This window comes from Rhinatrema bivittatum, chromosome 5 (genome assembly GCF_901001135.1).
Source record: "Rhinatrema bivittatum chromosome 5, aRhiBiv1.1, whole genome shotgun sequence".
In the NCBI taxonomy this organism is placed as follows: Eukaryota; Metazoa; Chordata; class Amphibia; order Gymnophiona; family Rhinatrematidae; genus Rhinatrema; species Rhinatrema bivittatum.
The window spans coordinates 309067340-309083150 of NC_042619.1; the positions used below are offsets into that span (position 1 = coordinate 309067340).

Here is a 15811-nt window from a genome sequence, read left to right on the forward strand (position 1 = left end):
TAGAAGGGACTCGGTTATTTACACTTTCGAATAATAGAAGGACTAGGGGGCATTCTATGAAGTTAGCAAATAGCACATTTAAGACTAAATGGAGAAAATTCTTTTTCACTCAATGCACAATAAAGCTCTGGAATTTGTTGCCAGAGGATGTGGTTAGTGCAGTTAGTGTAGCTGGTTTCAAAAAAGGTTTGGATAAGTTCTTGGAGGAGAAGTCCATTAACAGCTATTAATCAAGTTTACTTAGGGAATAGCCACTGCTATTAATTGCATCAGTAGCATGGCATCTTCTTAGTGTTTGGGTAATTGCCAGGTTCTTGTGGCCTGGTTTGGCCTCTGTTGGAAACAGGATGCTGGGCTTGATGGACTCTTGGTCTGACCCAGCATGGCAATTTCTTATGTTCTTATGTTCTTAATAGAAAGATTAGGAAACAAAATTAGGATGAGTAGCTAAAATATAGTCACCTAGCTTTACAAGGTGGCTATATTTAATCATTCAAATTCTGAGCGGTCCCAGGAGTATGGTTAGGGTGGGTGAAGGGACAGCAGGGGCAAATACAGTAAAGGTACATTTTTATCCTTTTTTTTTTTCAATTTACAAAATTAAATGTTAATTTTTGCAACAAAAAATTAGGTACATGACACAAGAGAAAAAAAAACACACTACAACCACATGTAATTAGAGAATAGACTAAGGGTAGGAAACTCCAGCAATGGAATGCCACAAACAAAAATTGGTTCTTACCTGCTAATTTTCATTCCTGTAGTACCACAGATCAGTCCAGACAAGTGGGTTTTGCTTCCCTACCAGCAGATGAAGTCAGAGAAACCAAACTTTGAGGCACTGCTACATAACAGAGAGTGCCACCTGCAGCCTCTTCAGTATTGACCTGTATCCAAGCCAAGATGAATCCCCAAAGCCCCTCTAGGGGGAACAGGGCAACCGATAGGGTTGGAAACCCCCAAAACCTGGAGCCCAAATCACTAAATTTGAAAAATCGAAACAATAATCAAAAATTACCCATATACTCTGAAAAGCAAGCAACTTGAACCACCAGTTGACAAAAAAAAAAAGTCTTTCGGCAGTGTGGGATGGGTCTCTGGACTGATCTGTGGTATTACAGGAATAAAAATTAGCGGTTAAAAACCAATTTTCCTTTCCTGAACATACCCAGATCAGTCCAGACAAGTGGGAACCAAAGGACCCCTAGACTGGGCAGGAATCCAAAAGACACACTCGCAGAACACTCTCACCAAAGGACGCTTCTTCCCACGCCTGCAAATCCAAGCGTAATGTATGGTGGAAATAAGCAGCGAGGATCACACTGCCATCCTACAAATATCCTGAGGCAACAGCAAGTGGCCAGTGATCTTGTGAAATGCTCCTTCAGCCCTGGTGGCATTTGACGGCCCTACAAATATAGGCCTTGCAGACAGCCTCCTTCAACCAACAGGAAATGGTAGCCTTAGAGACCTTCTCCCCCTTCTTCCTGCCCCCATACAGAACAAAAAAGGCTATCAAAGCACCAGAAACTATTTGTCACCTCCAGATAACATAACAGAGTTCTCCTCACATCCAAAAGCTGCAGCTCCCTGTCCCTCGGGGAATCCTTAGACAACTCCGGGAAAGCCTAGAGTCTACCGACTGATCAACATGAAAGGGGAACATCACCTCAGGCAAAAAGGAGGGGGACTGTCCGCAAGGAAACCCCATCAATGGAAATCCACAGAAAGGGATCCCTGCAAGACAGGGAATATACACCGATACCATGGTCAGCCCACTTCCTAATAGAATCCTCTATCAAACATACCAAACAACAAGTGACTCAAAAAAGAGAACACACTGAATTTGAATATCGCCCACCTTATAACATAAGACACCCTGAAAGACAAATTAGAAGAAAAACTAGCTGAAATAGATTGCACAGACTGCGAATCTGCCACGACAGCATGGATGCAAACAACCAAAACTTAGCAAATGAGATAAACCCAATTAAATATATGAGCATCAGGGAATCCAAAGAAACAAACCCCTGGCATAACGAAAAGATAAAGGTAGTCAAAAGAAATCTGAGGAAAAATGAATGGAAAAAAAATAAAACTGAAAACCTGACTAAATACAGGAAACAACTAGCCTACTATAAAAAAATAATACTCAACGCAAAGAAACAATATTATAGCATGAAAATAGAGAAATTCGCAAACAATCCAAGAGCCTTGTTTACCATAGTAAAAAATCTCACAAATGATACATCTGACTCTTCACAAAACCTTCCAGTAAATAGATGTAATGAAATAGCTACATTTTTTAACGACAAAATTACAAACCTAAAAACAAATATTCCAAAAATAACTAAACAAAATATCAAAATGCAAAAATGAGACGTTAAACAATGGGAAACATTCAATGAAATATCCGAAATAGAAGTTGAATCGATGCTAAAAAAAAACTAAACCCTGTCCCACATGCTTATGACACTACCAACCATAGATATAAAAAAAACTAGCCACCACAACCTCTCCGACTTTAATAAAAATCATTAATCTATCATTAAATGAAGGAAACATGCCAGATTCATTTAAAGGAGCAATAGTAAAACCAATTTTAAAGAAAAAGAACAGCGATCCACTCATCCTGAGTAATTATAGACCAGTATCAAACCTACCGCTAATTGCAAAATTAATAGAAAAAAACATACAAAATCAATTGGCAGAATACTTAGAGGACAATAATATTCAGTACCCATCACAACATGGCTTTTGCAAAAAATATAGCACTGAAACACTTCTACTTGCGCTAACAGACAACATCATGAGAGGTTTCGACAGCAGTAAACATTACATTTTAGTGATGCTGGACCTAACAGCGGCATTCGATACAGTAAATCATGACATCCTATTAAATAGACTAGAAGAAATAGGATTATGCAACACAACAATCAAATGGTTCAAATCATACCTAAACAGATATTTCCAAGTGCAAATAAAAAACGTAATGTCAGAAAAAATAAACCTTCATACAGGAATTCCACAGGGATCAGCCCTATCTGCCACACTATTCAATATATACATGCTGCCGTTATGCCATACTTCCAATTAATGACTCAATTGAAAAAACATTAACCTTAGCCAACATAATATATATAATATATATAATAAAACAGCTCCTAAACCAAATGGAATTCGTTATAAATATAGAGAAAACAGAATTCCTACATCTAGAAAGAAAAAACATCACAATCATTCAAAACCCAATCACAATCAATAACAACCAAAAAATACAACTAGCTGAGAAAGTACGTAACCTTGAAGTGATTATCGATACGGAACTAAGTATGAAACAACATATATCTCTAAAAGTAAGGGAAAGATACGCCAAACGTATGACTCTTACAAGACGTAAACCACTACTAACAACAAACGACTTCCGATCAGTATTACAAGCATTAATTTTTTCAAGCACGGACTACTGTAATGCCCTTCTACTAGGATTACCCTACACCACGATAAGACCACTACAGGTATTACAAAACACAGCCACAAGAATCCTAACTGGTAAAAGTAAAAGAGACCATATCACCAAAACCCTGATTGAACTACACTGGCTACCCATTGAACAAAAAATTCAATACAAGACTCTTTGCATCATACATAAATTAATACACGACGAAAAGGCAGAATGGCTGAACACAGCCCTTCACGTACACGTCCCTAATAGAAACCTGAGATCAGCAACAAAGCCCTACTAACTATTCCCTCAGTAAAAACAGCCAGACTAACTCAAGTGAGGGATAGGGCCCTATCCCTAGCAGGACCTATAATATGGAACCCCATGCCTTTAGAAATCAAAATGCAAAGAGACATAAAAACATTCAGAAAAAGTTTAAAAACATGGCTATTTAAGCAAGCATACCACAAAGAGAATGGAGAGTAGAATCCAGGGAAATGTAGGATGCGGTCAGCAGAACTCCCACACACACCAGCTTAATCGAACTGTGTGTATTTTTATTTTTATTAGATTACAACAACATAGGACGAGATTCAAGTATAATATATTAAGTATTAACATATCTTATAGAAGTAGACATGACTTATCACAACCACTAAGTAATATTTAATATGAAACTGTTACAGTATTTGATGGCACCTGTTTAGTTAATATAATTTGACACATTTAAGCAACATGAAATTATGTGCCTTATTGTGAACCGTTGTGACGGCAGCTAGCTTAACGACGGTATAGAAAAGATTTTAAATAAATAAATAAATAAACAAACAAACAAACAAACAAACCTGTAACTCTGAAACCCGTCTGGCCAAAAAGATGGCCACCAGCAACACTGCCTTCAGAATCAAGTCCTTCAGCATCGCTCTCCGCAAAGACTCAAACAGAGCCCCGCACAAAACACATAGGACGAGACTAAGGCTCCAATCTGGACATAACTTCTGGACCGGAGGTTGCAAATGCTTGACCTCTTTTAAACAAATGAACCACATCCGGAAGCGAGGCCAAGGACCTCCCTCGCCCTTTGCACAGAGGAGTGCTTAATGTGAATACCTGAATGCAAGCCCTGTTGCAAAAATTCCAAGAAAAGAGGAACCTCCACTGACAGGGAATTCACCTGTCTCTGAAGGCACCAAGACTCAGATGCCCTCCAGACCCGGACAGACGCCAAGGAAGAGGCAGGTCGTCGAGCCTGGAGATAACCTGATCCGAATAATCTTTCAGGTGCAGACTTCTTAAAAGCCAAGCCAAGAGACAAAAGTGATCCTCCTAATTTGAAAATATAAGACTCTGACGCAGCAGCTTTGGCAGATGAGCCAGCCGAAGAGGCCTGCCCAGATGTACTAGATCTGCAAACCACAGGCAAAACGGCCACTTAAGAACATGCCATACTGGGTCAGACTAAGGGTCCATCAAGCCCAGCATCCTGTCACCAACAGTGGCCACACCAGGCAATAAGAACCTGGCAAGTTCCCAAAAACTAAGTCTATCCCATGTTACTGTTGCTAATAATAGCAGTGGCTATTTTCTAAGGCAACTTAATTAATAGCATGTAATGGACTTCTCCTCCAAGAAATCCAATCCTCTTTTAAACACAGTTACACTACCTGCACCAACCACATTCCCTGGCAACAAATTCCAGAGTTTAATTGTGCGTGGAGTGAAAAAGAACTTTCTCCGATTAGTTTTAAATGTGCCCCATGCTAACTTCATGGAGTGTCCCCTAGTCTTTCTACTATCCGAAAGAGTAAATAACCGATTCACATCTACCCGTTCTAGACCTCTCATGATTTTAAACACCTCTATCATATCCCCCTCAGCCATCTCTTCTCCAAGCTGAAAAGTCCTAACCTCTTTAGTCTTTCCTCATAGGGGAGCTGTTCCATTCCCCTTATCATTTTGGTAGCCCTTCTCTGTACCTTCTCCATCGCAATTATATCTTTTTTGAGATGCGGCGACCAGAATTGTACACAGTATTCAAGGTGCGGTCTCACCATGGAGCGATACAGAGGCATTATGACATTTTCTGTTTTATTCACCATTCCCTTTCTAATAATTCCCAACATTCTGTTTGCTTTTTTCATTGCTGCAGCACACTGAACCAACGATTTCATTCTGTTATCCACTATGACGCCTAGATCTCTTTCTTGGGTTGTAGCACCTAATATGGAACCTAACATTGTGTAACTATAGTATGGGTTATTTTTCCCTATGTGCATCACCTTGCACTTATCCACATTAAATTTAATCTGCCATTTTGATGCCCAATTTTCCAGTCTCACAAGCTTTTCCTGCAATTTATCACAATCTGCTTGTGATTTAACTACTCTGAACAATTTTGTATCATCTGCAAATTTGATTATCTCACTCGTCATATTTCTTTCCAGATCATTTATAAATATATTGAAAAGTAAGGGTCCCAATACAAATCCCTGAGGCACTCCACTGCCCACTCCCTTCCACTGAGAAAATTGTCCATTTAATCCTACTCTCTATTTCCTGTCTTTTAGCCAGTTTGCAATCCACGAAAGGACATCGCCACCTATCACATGACTTTTTACTTTTCCTAGAAGCCTCTCTTGAGGGACTTTGTCAAACACCTTCTGAAAATCCAAGTATACTACATCTACCGGTTCACCTTTTATCCACATGTTTATTAACGCCTTCAAAAAAGTGAAGCAGATTTGTGAGGCAAGACTTGCCCTGGGTAAAGCCATGCTGACTTTGTTCCATTAAACCATGTCTTTCTATATGCTCTGTGATTTTGATGTTTAAACACTTTCCACTATTTTTCCTGGCACTGAAGTCAGGCTAACTAGGCTGTAGTTTCCCAGATCGCCCCTGGAGCCCTTTTTAAATATTGGAGTTACATTTGCTATCCTCCAGTCTTCAGGTACAATGGATGATTTTAATGATAGGTTTCTCCAGTGGCTTCGATGGCAATAGTGGAGAAAACGATGGGTGTGGACGTGGAATTCCCGATGGACCTGGAATAGGTTCAGGCATCGGTACTTCCTTCACTATTTCTTCTTACCTCTGTGTTGGCATTGGTACATCTGGTGGTTGTACCAGGATGGCACCAATGAGTGTGTCCAATTTCGCTAAAATTGGTGCAAAAAAGGACATATCCGGCATCGGCATGGGTTGGAGTGGGACTGGCGATGGAGTCTGCGATGGCATCGGAATGGGCACTGGTGACAGGAGTGGAACCGGTACCGGCGATGGTGATGGCATCGATGGCAGAACGGTGATCGGTGCTGGGATCGGAGGCGTGTCACTGAGTGCGTCTCGAACTGCCTGGCGGATGTAACGTGGAAAAAAGAAGACTGAAGGGAGATCCCTGTGGCTCGAGGGATCATGGCATGCTGGGCATGCTCAGAAGGCTCGGGATGCCAGTCAAAAGTTCCTAGAAACTTTGACAGAAAGTTTTCTGGGATAGGGCTCAGTCAGTGACGTCACCCATATGTGAGGACTAGCATCCTACTTGTCCTGGGATAATCATCCTTATCTGGGTCGACCTTAACCACATCAGGATTCGTCCTGGGTGCCACCACCCTGTCAGCATTTGGATCCACACCTTGACGGACCAAAGAGTTGTCCTGTGGATCATCCAAATCCTCCCCGTCACTGGGGTCCAATGCAGGCTCCATACAATGCAGATCCGAGCACTGCAGCAAATCCCCAGGCCCTCGTGCGTCCCTCCTAGACCTCTTTGGTGCGGGGGGGGGGAAGGCCTATCTCGCGACCTATCCTTTGCCCCCTCCTTGCCAGGAAGGCTTTGTGCATCAGAAGCACAAACTCTGGCGAAAAATTGCCCATACCATCAGGCCCCTGTCCTAGATTTTCCTCAGAATCCTCCTCTCTATCTGGACTCTCTGCAGGGGGAGAGTCTCTAGGCTCCCCCGCCAAAGAGGACATCTTCTCCTGCCAGCAAAAACAACCAGAAATCAAGCAGGAATACTTTCCTAAATGCATGGCCTGGCAGACCAGGGCTTCAGCTGTCTTGAGTGATGTGGACGAGCAACTGACAGGGGTTCCCAACCAGTGTTCCCTCTAAGCTGTGCACGAGCACACAGCCCGTGAAGGCTGCGCACATGGTACAGAGTTTAGCGCATAGAGTTTTTAATCCTACAGTTTTTCCAAAAACTAGGCATAAAATAATTATACTTGCACAGCAATGATGGGAGACACCTAAAGTGCGCTACATAATGTCTGTGCCACTCTGTGCATTAAGAGATCTCTGACTCATCTCTACACAGTCCAAAGTATTGGTTTAAACACTTGCTCCAAAGTTTCTGTAACCCCAGTGAATTTAGGCCTAAATGCACACACTGATGAGGCTCTCTGACAGAGGCCAGGATGCCACCTGTTACTTAGAACTGACTGCTAGCTTGCTAGGTCATTAATGGGATGAGGTCAGGGAGAGTTCATACTCCCAACCTCCAGTGGCATAGCTGCAGCCTGCAGCAGTTCAGGGTACAGCGACACAGTGTGGATGGGAGGGATGCTAGCATTGCTAGGCTACACAATACACACGCATACAAGAATCCATGCTCTGCGTCAGCAGCTAGATGACTGAGTGTATATGATGCCATGTGGTAATATAAATCATTTATAAAGAACATTAGAAAAAGATAGTGTCAACTGGTTAAGTTTAAATATGTTGATAATATTTAAGTTAATTGCAATTAAGATAATAAGATTTCAATGCATAAAAAACGAAATGAGTAAAGGTGTTAAACGCAAGAGAACAGCTACATCATTTAAATCCGAATGGCTAGATGAGACTGTTGAAACTAATACCGCAAAGTTACATGGCCTAACTCGTGTAGCCCTGCGCAAAACTTTTTCCTAATATGAAAATAAAGGAGTTATTGATCTGCGCTGAAGTGAAAGCTGTAGGAGAGTTTTCTACGGGTAAAAGTTGGAACAAGGTCTTGAAACTGGATTTCCTCAAAAGACATCTAGTAAGTAAATCTCACATTGAAAGTGTAACAAAATTGAAAAATATGAATCCACTATTTCGCGGTGGGTTGAAGAACCTGTTATTAGAGACTCCAGAAGAAAAGCAAAGGAGGCAAATCGTCATAGAACGGAAGCGTTCAAATTCAGATGAGATAAAGGTCCTGATTGACAGCATCTTGCTAGCCATCAAATCGAACTCCTCTATGCTGGCTGTTACAGATATAAATGAACAAATGGCCAGATTTATAAAGCTGCCAGATAGTTGGAAAAGTAAAAATTACACATTTGAATTTCTTGAAGTCATCAACAGCATTGTTCAAAATGATATAATGCAAGAAATTTCTTCGGCATTGTTCCACACTTTAACTGTTGATGAAAGCACTGACATATCTTTGACCAAATGCTTAATACTTTAAGTATCGGCCTAGCAATGCTAAAATTACAAAGTATTGTTTGGTGGCATTTTGCGATTAGAACATTGCTGTGCTACTTTAATCGTATCTGCCATCAAACTCTTTTATACAGCAAACAAGATTGATTTAAGGAAGATGGTTATGTTTACATCGGACAGAGCCTCTGTTATGTTAGGAAGAAAAAATGGAGTAGCAGCACAGTTGAAAAAAGAAATCCCACACCTAACTCAGCAATACTGTGTAGCACATCGTGAAGATTTAGGAATAACTGATACATGGAAAGAAGTCAAACTGATGCAAGACATTGAAACTCTTAACAGAACTGTGTACTCGATGTTTAGTAGATCTATTTCGAAAAGAGTTAAATTTCAAGAAATCGTTGACGCCTCAGAGCTTGATTCAGTGGCATTCAGACCTTTAAATGAAGTACAATGGCTGTCAAGGCATTTTGCTGTGCAAGCTACAGTTTGAAACTATGCTGTTTTGTTACAATATTTCGAGGAAGAGCGAGGAAAAGACCCAATTGCCAAATAATGTTTCAAGAAGCTGAGCACTTCTGAGTTTAGGGTAGCTCTGGAAATTTTGAATGATGTTCTATCAGATTTGGCTTCATTGTCTCTTCTTCAGAAGAAGGGTTTAACAACTCTAGAAGCTCACCATCTAGCTCGAGGCAAACTGAACAAGATCAGAAGTCAATATCTAACAAGCTCACCTCAGTGGAGTCAAAGTGTTAAAGCACTATTACCAATAGTGCAGTCGACACAAGCTCGCTGATCACATTTATCAATCTCTTGTGTGTCCATCTGGATGAAAGGTTTCCAGAAGAGAAGAACAGGCATTGGCTGCATTTGATATTGAGTCACTTGTCAATTGTGACTTCGATTTCGGAATTGATAACATAAAATCACTTTGTGCTCAATATAAAGAGTTTCTGCCCAAGGAGTTAAAGGAAAATTAGTTTCTTACCTGATAATTTTCGTTCCTGTAGTACCAAGGATCAGTCCAGGACACCTGGGTTGTGACTCCGCACCAGTAGATGGAGACAGACTAAAACTTGTGGGCGGAGCCATATATGCCCCTGTGCCAGTCACAGCCCCTCAGTCATACGGAATGTCAAAGTAGAACACAACCAGAGAACTAAACTCGCTATAAACCGCTTAAAAACCGGGGAAAGAAAAACACCCCTCCTGGAAACGGACTCTCCAACCGAGAGAGCTAAACAAGCGGAACAGAATAATTCAGACCAATGAGCGGACTCTCCATTACTTCAGCGCAGCACTGCGGGCGGGATCCTGGACTGATCCTTGGTACTACAGGAACGAAAATTATCAGGTAAGAAACTAATTTTCCTTTCCCTGTACGTACCAGGATCAGTCCAGGACACCTGGGATGTACCAGAGCTAAGTTACCGAGGGTGGGAAGCAGAGAGTCCCGCTCGGAGTACCCTCTCTCCAAAACCCCCGGAACCGGTAGCCCGGACATCCAACCGGTAATGCCTGATAAAGGTATGCAACGTCTGCCAGGTAGCCGCCCTGCAAATTTCCTGAGGCGACACCTGAGAAGCTTCCGCCCAGGACGCCGCTTGAGAACGAGTCGAGAACGAGTCGAGTGAGCCTTCAGGCCCACGGGAAGTGGTTTTCCCCGCATCAAGTAAGCCGAACCAATGGCCTCCTTGAGCCAACGGGCGATCGTTGTGCGTGACGCTGCTGCCCCTGTCTTTGGACCAGAGAACAGGACAAACAGATGATCTGTGACCCGAAAAGAATTAGTAACCTCCAGATAGCGAAGGAGGGATCTCCGCACGTCAAGCTTCCGTAATTCCCTTTCTTCTGGAACGGAGGACTCCCTTCCCACAAAAGCTGGCAACTCCACCGATTGATTCACGTGAAAAGACGACACAACTTTCGGAAGAAAGGAGGGAACCGTCCGCAAAGAAACTCCGGAATCCGAAATACGCAAGAAAGGTTCTCTACAGGACAGGGCCTGTAACTCGGAAACACGCCGTGCCGAGGCAATCGTCACCAAGAACGCCGTTTTTAAAGTGAGATCCTTAAGAGTTGCGCGTTTCAAGGGCTCAAACGGCGCCGTGCAGAGAGCGGAGAGAACCCAATTGAGGTTCCAAGCCGGACAAGGGAGACGCAATGGAGGACGAAGGTGCTTAGCACCCCGAAGGAAACGAGAAATGTCCGGATGAAGTGCCAGGGACGTACCACGGACCTTACCTCGCAAACAACCAAGCGCCGCCACTTGGACCCGTAGCGAACTGCACGCCAGACCCTTGGCCAAACCTGCCTGGAGGAACGCCAGAATGTCGGAGACAGAAGCCGAAGTGGGGTCCACCCCACGCTGCACGCACCATTCCTCAAAGACCACCCAGACACGGACATACGCCAGAGACGTTGACTGCTTCCTGGAACGCAGCAGCATGGCTACCACCGCATCTGAGTAACCTTTCCACTTCAGCCGACTCCTCGCAAAAGCCATGCCGTGAGATAGAAGTGATCCGTATCCTCCAAACAGACGGGGCCCTGATGGAGCAGGCCCGCCATTCCTTGGAGCCGAAAGGGCGCCGATACCGCCAGCTGGGCGAGGTCTGCGAACCACGGCCGGCGCGGCCACTCCGGTGCCACCAAGATCACCTTGGCTGGGTGCAATTCTATGCGCCGTAGAATCTTGCCGAACATCGGCCACGGGGGAAACACGTAGAGCAGCACATCCGTCGGCCAGGGAAGCACCAACGCATCGACGCCTTCTGCCCCCCGTCCTCGAAGTCGACTGTAAAATCGCGGGGCCTTCGCGTCGTGCCACGTGGCCATGAGATCCATGTGGGGCACCCCCCCACGTTTTGCAAATGAGCAGAAATGCTTCGGCCACAACTCCCACTCTCCGGAATCCAGGCGATGACGGCCGAGAAAAATCCGCCTGCACGTTGTCAACTCCCGCAATGTGAGACGCTGCTATGTTGCTGAGATGTAGCTCCGACCAGGCCATCAAGCACTGAGCTTCCTCCGCCACCTGGGGGCTCCTTGTCCCGCCCTGGCGGTTGATGTATGCCACAGTGGTCGCAGTGTCCGACAACACTCGAACTGCCTTCCCCCGCAGCAACGGCAGGAAGGCTTGCAGGCAGGGCCAGACGGACCGCTCCGGTCTCTAGGCGATGGCCAGACCCCTGGGCTGGCGACACGGACCATAGGCCTTGGACTGCGCTCCCCACGCAGACCGCTCCCCAACCGGAAAGGCTGGCATCCGTGGTCACCACTGTCCAGTTGGGCACCCGAAAAGAGACCCCAGACGACAGATGCTTGGGATCCAGCCACCAGAGCAGGCTGGACCTCGCGTGTTCCGTGATCGGAAGCGGTAGATGGAATTCCTCTGAGACCGGCTTCCAGCGGGATAGAAAGTAGGACTGTAATGGTCGCAGATGAGCGAATGCCCAGGGAATCAGCGCCAGCGTTGAAGCCATAGGCCCTAGGACCATAAAGTAATCGCAGACCCGCGGTTGGCGGAGAGACAATAGGCGTCGTACTTGAGCTTGCAGTTTGCACACCCGTTCGTGCGACAGGAACACCTTGCCCAGCTTTGTGTCGAAAAGAGCTCCCAGATATTCCAAGGTCTGCGCGGGTGTCAGATGACTCTTGCTGCAGTTGATCACCCATCCTAGGGACTGCAGAAGGTGGAGGACCCTGGCTACCGCCATCCGACCCGAGCCTCGGACGTCGCCCGAATCAACCAATCGTCCAGGTAAGGATGGACCAAAAGACCTTCTCGGCGCAGCTACGCCGCCACCACTACCATCAGCTTCGTGCATGTACGTGGGGCTGTCACGAGCCCGAAGGGGAGCGCTCGGAACTGGTACTGCCGCCCTAGTATGCAGAACCTGAGGACGCGTTGGAATGACGGATGAATGCCGATGTGAAGATATGCCTCCGTGAGATCCAGGGAGGCCAGGAACTTGGAGGCCAGGAACTCGCCGGGCCTTACCGCAGCGATGACTGAACGAATCCATTTTGAAGTGAGGAATGCGAAGGCATCGACTTATCCCTTTGAGATCCAGAATCAGTGTGGACGATGAAGTAGATGGAATAACGGCCCTTGCCGTGTTGGCTGACCGAGACTGGGGAAAAAACCTCCCAAGCCGTCTAAGCGTCGGATGGTGTCGAGCACAGCAGCAGTCTTCTCGGGGCCTTGCAGGGCGAGATAAGGAACTTGTCCGCTGAAGTACGAGCACAATCTAACGCGTAGCCGTGTCCTATCACGTTGAGGACCGACTGGTCTGACGTTATGCCGGCCCAGTCCTCGAAAAATGACAACAACAGCGCCCTGACGTTAGGAACGGCGTGTTGAGGCTGCGGCAAGAGATGGACCGACCACATTTCGCTGCGAAGCCTTGGCCCCTGTGATCGCCAGGGCTCCCCTCAGTGGCCAGAAGCTGATGGGCTCATCCCAAGCCAGCCCGAAGTGCAAATCACTCCGGACTGCGGCCCAAGCCCCGGGCGGAAGCCCCGAAGGCCTTCTTCAATTGCACCTCCAAATGTCAATCCTAGAGATCCCATAAGTCCGCGGTATCCCGCATCGGGATGGGAGTGCGCTTCGGGACTGCTGACGTGGAAGAGTCCACCTTAGGGACCCGCAACACCTCCAAGGCCTCCTCGTGCAGAGGGTGAAACTTGTCCATTGCCGGGGGAACCTTCAGCCCCAAGTCCAGGATGTCCCTGTCCCAATGCCGCAGGTCCATAGTCAAGAGCGGGACCGGGAAGGTGGTAGAGGGCCACTCAGACCTGACCCACCCTGAATCCACGGAGCCTCCTCTAGCCTCCCCCGGAGGCGCGAGATCCCTAACTTTTCCAGAATGACGGGGAGGAGAACAGCTGGACAACCCTGGGAACTGGTAACTGCCCCTTCGGACGTCCGGTGCTAATGCCTGGCTCTGGGCGAAGGGTGCCTGTCACTCTCTGCCCCCCTCGGGGGCGGGGACGAGTTCTCCGAGCCCTCCTGAGCCGAGGACGAGACCGAGGACTCCCAAACGTCCCGAGGTGGAATGGTCCTCAAAACCTTTTAACTCGCGGCCCTCCGGCCGGGGCCCACCGATTGCCGTTCCTGAGGCCTAGAAAACGGCGCTACGAGACCCCCAGCCGTTAAACCGCTGAACGTTTGCGCGCCCTATGGGCCCCAAAGGCCCCGCGCCTGCCCAACGACTCCTGCCCCCTTTCCCGAGGGACCCGCGGGAACTGAGGGACGCAGAGGGAACCGTTGAGGAGAAGTGGAGGCGACGATTTCTGCCCCCCCCCCCCCCCCCGAAGGTTCCCGCCGCTATCGGGACCGCTGCCGACCGGGGCGGCAAAACGACTGCCCCTGCCGCGATCGGGACGCTGCCGCCGCGATTGGGACAGCTGTAGACCGTGGCGGCAAAATGGCTGCCCGAGCCGCGATTGGGACCGCTGCCGACTGCAGCGGCAAAATGGCTACCCTTACCGCCTCAGGGTCCCTGCGTGTCGCGATCGGGACCGCTGCCAACTGCAGCAGCAACAAATGCCGGTCTAGCCGTCCCAGTTCCACAGCACCAGGCGAATGACCCGCCGAGCCAACCGCCGAAGGAGGGGCCACCCGCCGCTCAGGCGCCCGCCGTGTCCCGCGCCATTTCGCGGCCGCCGAAGGGGGCCCCCCGCTTCTCAGGCGCCAGCCGCGGCCAAAATGGCCACCACTGCCGCACGGAGCGGGAAGAGCTCTTGAGGGCTTTCGTTTGCGCCCCCTCCCCCGCGCGGCGGCGATCGCGCGGGTTACGAACGAGCCCCCCCCCCGAGGCGCCACGGACGATCCCTCACCGTCTGGGAAGCAGCGCGCGCGCCGAACCGCCGGCCCGGCAACCGAGCCACAAGTCAAGCCGGCGAAAGAAAAGGCGCGAAACGGGGACCAAGGACCGCCGTAGGGAAGAGACACCTCCAATAAAATGCAGCGAACGGCCGCCCCCCCCCCCACCAGCGGCGCCCCCACCGGAGAGCGGCGACGCTACGAGAGAGAGAGAGCCGGCACAAATAAAACAAACCCCTTTTTTTTTTTTTTTTTTTTACAACAAACAAACCTGTCGCTGTCCATCAGTCCTGGAGCCCTAATCCAACAGGGGGAGTGAACCGGGCTCCCCGGTGTCACCCCTGACGCTGCTACTAAGAAAGCCGGGTCCTCGACCCTAGCAGCGGCCTCAATCAGGGGGGGTAGTCCCCTCAGGACCTCACAACCCCCTTGGGAGGCAGGGCGGACGGAACGTCAGTGACAATTTGGTTAACAGAAAAATTCAAAATTCAAAATTAAAGCACCCTAGCGAAACTGGCCTAAAACCCAAGAAAAAAGAACCGACCCTGACGGAGTACCAAAACCAGGGCAGGAAGGAGCTGTGACCGCACCTGCACCATCTACTGGAGACAGAGTAAGACTGAGGGGCTGTGACTGGCACAGGGGCATATATGGCTCCGCCCACAAGTTTTAGTCTGTCTCCATCTACTGGTGCGGAGTCACAACCCAGGTGTCCTGGACTGATCCTGGTACGTACAGGGAACAGTAGTTGATCAACACAACGACTTCAAATTCGTTGTTGCTGAGAAAATCAAAGACAAAGTAGTTTCAAATTTGTCATCTATGTTGTCATTTGTAACTCAAAATGAACAATTCAAAGACCTCGCTGTGTTGATGGATATTGGAGGAACATTCATGGCATCCAGTGTAGACTATTTATTTATTTAGATTTTTTTTCTATACCGGCATTCGTGAAAAAATCAGATCAAGCCGGTTTACAATAAACAGTGGGGTGATAACCGGAACAGAGAACAAGATAATATGTACTAAACATACAATAGATGCCGTTACAATAAAACTAGGAGGCGTACAACTAGGAGCTAGAAGGAGAGAAGATAGTAACTTTAACATAGTATATTAACTT

At 47.2% G+C, this 15811-nt stretch overlaps 1 protein-coding gene across 6 annotated transcripts in view; it reads right to left on the minus strand.

Moving 5' to 3' along the window:
• KANSL3 (KAT8 regulatory NSL complex subunit 3) overlaps window positions 1-15811 on the minus strand; it is a 331289-nt gene that overhangs the window by 209920 nt on the left and 105558 nt on the right. The gene's annotated exons all lie outside the window — the stretch shown is intronic.